Below are 6,000 nucleotides of genomic sequence, written 5' to 3'. Positions count from 1 at the left end.
CCAAGAAAACCCAGCCAGGAAACACATTGTCTCTGTATTCACCCTTCCATTACCTCCATTTTTATGAACTCTAATGAGCATTGTTCCAACTTGTTCAGTTTCTCTTTTGTGTCAACCCCTTCATCCCACAATCATGGATACTGAACGTTTTTCCACGATGTGCAATGCATATCCTTCCAGAAACATGCAAACCAACACCATATGCTATACTCCAAGTTCATCCTAAGCAGTGCTTAATTAAATCAAATCTTTCCCGCTTTTACTTTCCATATCTCTTGCAATGAAGGTAAACATAGTTATGCAGCATGGAAACAGCCCCTTCGGCCCAACACTTTTTTGTTAATCAAGGTATTTCTCCAAGCTAGATCCATTTGCCTGGATTTGGACCATATCCCCTCTAAATATTTTCTATTCACATACCTGTACAAATATCTGTGTAATGTTGTAGCATTATGACCTCTACCATCTGACACTGCCAGTCAACATTGTGAAAGACCCACCACACTCCAGATTCACTCTCTTCACCTTCTACCCATTAGGGAGAAGGGCTTAATAGTGTGAAAGCATGCACCAAAAGACTCAAAGATCGGTTCTTCCCCACAGCTGTCAGGCTTCTGAGTGAATCCCACAATAATGTTATTGTGTTGACCTTGCATGGATCTTCCTTTTCATTGTAATCCTAGATTCCGTAAATTGTGCTTTTTACATGGCTGTATGTTAGGGATAACTTGCTAGACCATTCACAGAAGAGCCTTTCTCACCGCACTCGATGTTTTGTGACGAATAAATCTAGAGCACTTCCTCTGGCAGCTTGTTTACATACCAATCACTCTCTGTGTGAAAAATTGGCTTCTTGCTGCATGTGACAGTAAAATCATTCATTCATTTATTCAAAGGGTGCTTATTGATGAGTTAATTGCATTCAGTTCCACTTTCAACCCAAGCTGCCTTTGTTTTCATAGTGACAAATACACGTGAGTGAGGTAAATGTACTTCTTAACATTTTATTCATTTTGTTCTATTTTCCACAATTAAAAAGTTTGAACGTGAGTTTTTCAGTTTATTTTAACTTGGTTACTAGCAAAATGTCATTGATTTCTAAGCCATATTTTAAACCCCCATGAACTACTCCTGACACTACTTCAAGACCAGCTCTTCTTCTGTTGTGACAAAATATAGTTATGTTTTGGGGAAATTGGGGCAGGGTTTGTTAGTGTAGGTCACATACAAACACTTTAAAACAGATCTTATTTAAATTACTCATGCTAGACATGTTGGGGCCAACAGTCTTTGCAAAAGCTTTGGAGAGTGCCCAAGAGACTTCGCTAATGGATTGTTGTTTACAAAAATGCAACAGGTGAAAGAGCTTGTTGAAGCTGCATTCTGTCTGGAGGGGAACCTGCTGTTCTAGGAGGATCATGTGGTTTTGCAAGCAGAGAGAGTAAAACAGGCTTTCTCTCTGTGAGAGAGAGAGAGTCACAGAGATCAGTTCTACAGTTTTACAGTCAGCAGCATCAATGGGACTGGAACAGGAAAAGCTGGAAAGCTTGTGGAAACCCCATTTGGAAAATGGATTGTGAGTGCTTAGTTCAGCCTGGTCTAAGCCCTTGCGGTTCATGCTAGAGGAGAGGACTGGCTGTCTAATATTTCACTTGGAATAAGAGAAACAAAAAGGAAATCTGTGGTGACCTGAAAGAAAGAGGTTATCATCTGGAGAACCCTGAGGGGGAAAGTTTCTTCGGCAACACACTGAAGTGGTTGATTTGAAAAAGGAATCAGTTGTGGGTGTCAGCATTCAACGAATCTCTCCCTGAAAACCAACAGGAACCTTCCTGAACAAATTCTGTAAAAGTCTGTTTATTCTTATTGAAAAAATACTAAATAAAGTTTTTTTGAAAAACAACCTTCCTGAGCGGTAACCATTTACCTTTCAAGCACCGAAGCCTGGTGAACTTTATAAATGTTAAATTCTGTGCACAGTATAGGAATCGCCTGCAACCAGTGAACTTGGAGGAATGAGAAGTGAGATTGGACTGTGAATCAAAGAAATTTTCTGAATTTACACACGTGCGCTTAGAATTAGAAGGGGGTTAAGTTAGGTTAAGTAAGTCAATGGAGATAAGTTAAAGTGTGATTCTGTTTTCATGTTTATAGATAATTAAAACTTTTGTTTAAGTAGCCATTTGTCTTGGTGAATATCTATTGCTGCTGGGTTTTGGGGTCCTCTGAGTTCATAACACTTTCTATTCCAAAGGATGATGATGGCTCCATTCAGTCAGTTTGTGGGGTTTGATATGAGCACCCTTGAGTACAGGCTGATCCTTAACAAGCCCTGCTTGTCACATTCTTGGTGGGTGAGGCCTGGAGGGGCAACAGGGGCAGAAGCTCTGTGGTGACGCTTCCTGTGCCTTTCCTCTGCTGCCTCTTTGAGCTTCCTCTCAGCAGTGTCCACACATTTTCTGATGGCGTCCCTCCACTGCGAGCCATCTTGAGCCAGGTCCTCCCACATTGATGGGGCAATGTCAGCTTTCTTGAGGCTCCTTGTACTGTAGTCACTGGCCTCCTCGTTTTGAGGTACCACTGGAGAGTTGGCAATAGAAGATGTGCTTGGGCAGACTTCCTTCTGGCATTCTTCTGCCCAGCACAGTTGGGCTGACATCACCAAGGTTGAAACTGTTGGCATTCCAGCTCGAGAAAGGACCTTGATATTGGAGATCTTGTCTCGCCACGTGAGCTTCATCACTGCTGCAGTTGAGCAAGCTGACGTTAGTGACTCTGATATGGGCACCACGTTTCACATCCATATAGCAAGGCTGACATGACAACGACCCTGTACACCTTGCACTTAAGTGGCCGACCTAATGTCCTGTGACCAAACCCGAACTTTCAGCTGACCAAAGCCAAACCAGGCCTTTCTGGTTCTTGTCAAAATCTCTACATCTAAAGAAGCTGAGAATGTTATTGCGCTGCCCAGGTACCAAACCTTGTTGGAAGCATTGAGACGAGTGTCATCCATGATGACAGTTGGTTCTTTGGAGCTTGAGCCAGGGGCTCAAAACAACCGTCTTTTTCAGACTGATTCTCAATCTGTAGCTCTTGGCAGCACTGGCAAAGTGACCGGTGGTCTCCTGAAGGAGTTTGAAAGAGTGGGCAACCAGTGCACAGTCATCAGCAGACTGTAGCTCATGGGCCACAATGTCCTCGACTTTTGTTTTGCTCTCAGTCTTGAAAGAAGCCCCGCATCAGTTCTCATTTTTAGGAAGACCCCTAACTTCAGATCTGATGTGGCATCCTGAAGAACAGCAGTGAAGAATAGTCCAAACAGAGCAGGAGCCAAAACACAACCCTGTTTTACGGTGTCGTTGATGAGAAATCGGTCTGACAACTCACTACATCCGCATTACTAACTCAGTACATTTTTGCACAACTAACCAATTGTGAATTTTTCTCTTACATTGAACTGATTTTTTTTCTTCATATGTATTGTGAGTTTTACGTAAAAACACTAAAATTCTGGAGGAACTCAGTCAGTCTCTAAGCGTCCATAGGAAGTAAAAGATATATTACCGAAATTCTGGGCCTGAGCCCTTCTTCAAGGTATAAACAAGAAGCAGGCATGTGTCTCAATAAAGACTAAGAGGAAAAGGTGGAAGAATGGGAGGGGGAAAGAGATAAGACCAGCAGGCAAAGGGTGTCAATTGGATATGAGGAAAGTTGAGAATTTTGGGCGGCATGGACAGCGGAGTGCTGTTACAGCTCCAGCAACTGGGGCCAGGGTTCGAATCCCATGATGTTTCTAAGGAGTTTGTATGATTTCCCCATGCCTCAAAGTGCTCCAGATTCCTCCACTGTTCAAAAATCATTCTGAGGTTCGATGTTAATTGGGTATATTTGGGTGGGAGGGTTTGTTACTGTGCTGTATTTCTAAAATTTAAAGAAGTGATTTTTGCCTGTGGGTGTGTTTTTCGTAGCTGGAAAGTTGTGGCACATCAGACATTCTTCTTCTTCTTTGGCTTGGCTTCGCGGACGAAGGTTTATGGAGGGGTATGTCCACGTCTGCTGCAGGCTCGTTGGTGACTGACAAGTCTGATGCGGGACAGGCAGGCACGGTTGCAGCGGTTGCAAGGGAAAATTGTTTGGTTGGGGTTGGGTATTGGGCTCTTCCTCCTTTGTCTTTTGTCAGTGAGGTGGGCTCTGCGGTCTTCTTCAAAGGAGGTTGCTGCCCACTGAACTGTGAGGCGCCAAGATGCACGGTTGGAGGCGATATCAGCCTACTGGCGGTGGTCAATGTGGCAGGCACCAAGAGATTTCTTTAAGCAGTCCTTGTACCTCTTCTTTGGTGCACCTCTGTCTCGGTGGCCAGTGGAGAGCTCGCCATACAACATAATCTTGGGAAGACGATGGTCCTCCATTCTGGAGATGTGACCCACCCAGCTCACACCAAGACACAAGAGCAACTTGTCCATGAACTACTCTTTGCAGACGATGCTGCTTTAGTTGCCCATTCAGAGCCAGCTCTCCAGCTCATGACTTCTTGTTTTGTGGAAACTCCCAAAATGTTTGGCCTGGAAGTCAGCCTGAAGAAAACTGAGGTCCTCCATCAGCCAGCTCCCCACCATGACTACCAGCCCCCCCACATCTCCATCGGGCACACTGAACTCAAAACGGTCAACCAGTTTACCTACCTCGGCTGCACCATTTCATCTGAAGCAAGCATCGACAAAGAGATAGACCACAGACTCGCCAAGGCAAATAGCGCCTTTGGAAGACTACACAAAAGAGTCTGGAAAAACAACCACCTGAAAAAACACACAAAGATCAGCGTGTACAGAGCTGTTGTCATACCCATGCTCCTGTTCGGCTCCGAATCATGGGTCCTCTACTGGCATCACCTACGGCTCCTAGAACACTTCCATGGTCTCCGCTGTCATAGCTCCATCCTCAGCATTCATTGGAACGACTTCATCACCAACATCGAAGTACTCGAGCTGACAAGAGTCCGCAAGCATCGAATCCATGCTGCTGAAGACCCAACTGCGCTGGGTGGGTGACGTCTCCATGCCTCTGTCTATTGTATTTCTGTACATAACACTAAACCTCCAAGGGCCCAGGCTTGAAATGTTTTTTTTGCTCTGACGAATGCTGCGTGACCTACTGCGTTTCTGCAGCACCATTCATTCACGTTTTCCCTTTTTGTTTCCTGCAACTACGGTTTTGATGGTAGAGTGGTTCTGAAATTTGGACGGCGGTTTGCACGATGCCTTTACAGCGCCAGGGATGAGAGACCAGGTTTGAATCCCACGCTGTCTGTAAGTAGTTTGCACGCTCTCCCCGTATCTGCCTGGGTTTCGCCCCGGGGAGGGGTGCTCCAGTCTATTCCCACTGTTTGAAACGTAGGTTAATGGGGTGTAAATCGGGGCGGCATGGACTCGTGGGGCGAAATGGCCTGCTACTGTGATGTATGTCCACATTTCAAACCAACAACTATTTTCATTGCACCTGACCCACCACAGAGCATCTATAGCATCCCATGCAGTAGAATGCACTGCAATAGTCTGATCCCTTCATGCAACTGCACATTAGGGTTAGGGCGGCATGGACTCGTGGGGCGAAATGGCCTGCTTCTGTGCTGTTTGTCCACATTTCAAACCAACAACTATTTTCATTGAACCTGACCCACCACAGAGCACCTATAGCATCCCATGCAGTAGAATGCACTGCAATAGTCTGATCCCTTCATGCAATTGCACATTAGTTTTAGGGTTAAGGCAGCATGGACCCGTGGGGCAAAATGTCCTGCTACTGTGCTGTATGTCCACATTTCAAACCAACATCTATTTTCATTGCACCTGACCCACCACAGAGCACCTATAGCATCCCATGCAGTAGAATGCACTGCAATACTCTGATCCCTTCATGCAACTGCACATTAGGGTTAGGGTTAGGGCGGTATGGACTCGTGGGGCGAAATGGCCTGCAACTGTGCTGTTTGTCCACATT

Source organism: Narcine bancroftii, chromosome 5 (genome assembly GCF_036971445.1).
Source record: "Narcine bancroftii isolate sNarBan1 chromosome 5, sNarBan1.hap1, whole genome shotgun sequence".
In the NCBI taxonomy this organism is placed as follows: domain Eukaryota; kingdom Metazoa; phylum Chordata; class Chondrichthyes; order Torpediniformes; family Narcinidae; genus Narcine; species Narcine bancroftii.
Note: the sequence above shows the minus strand (reverse complement) of the source record.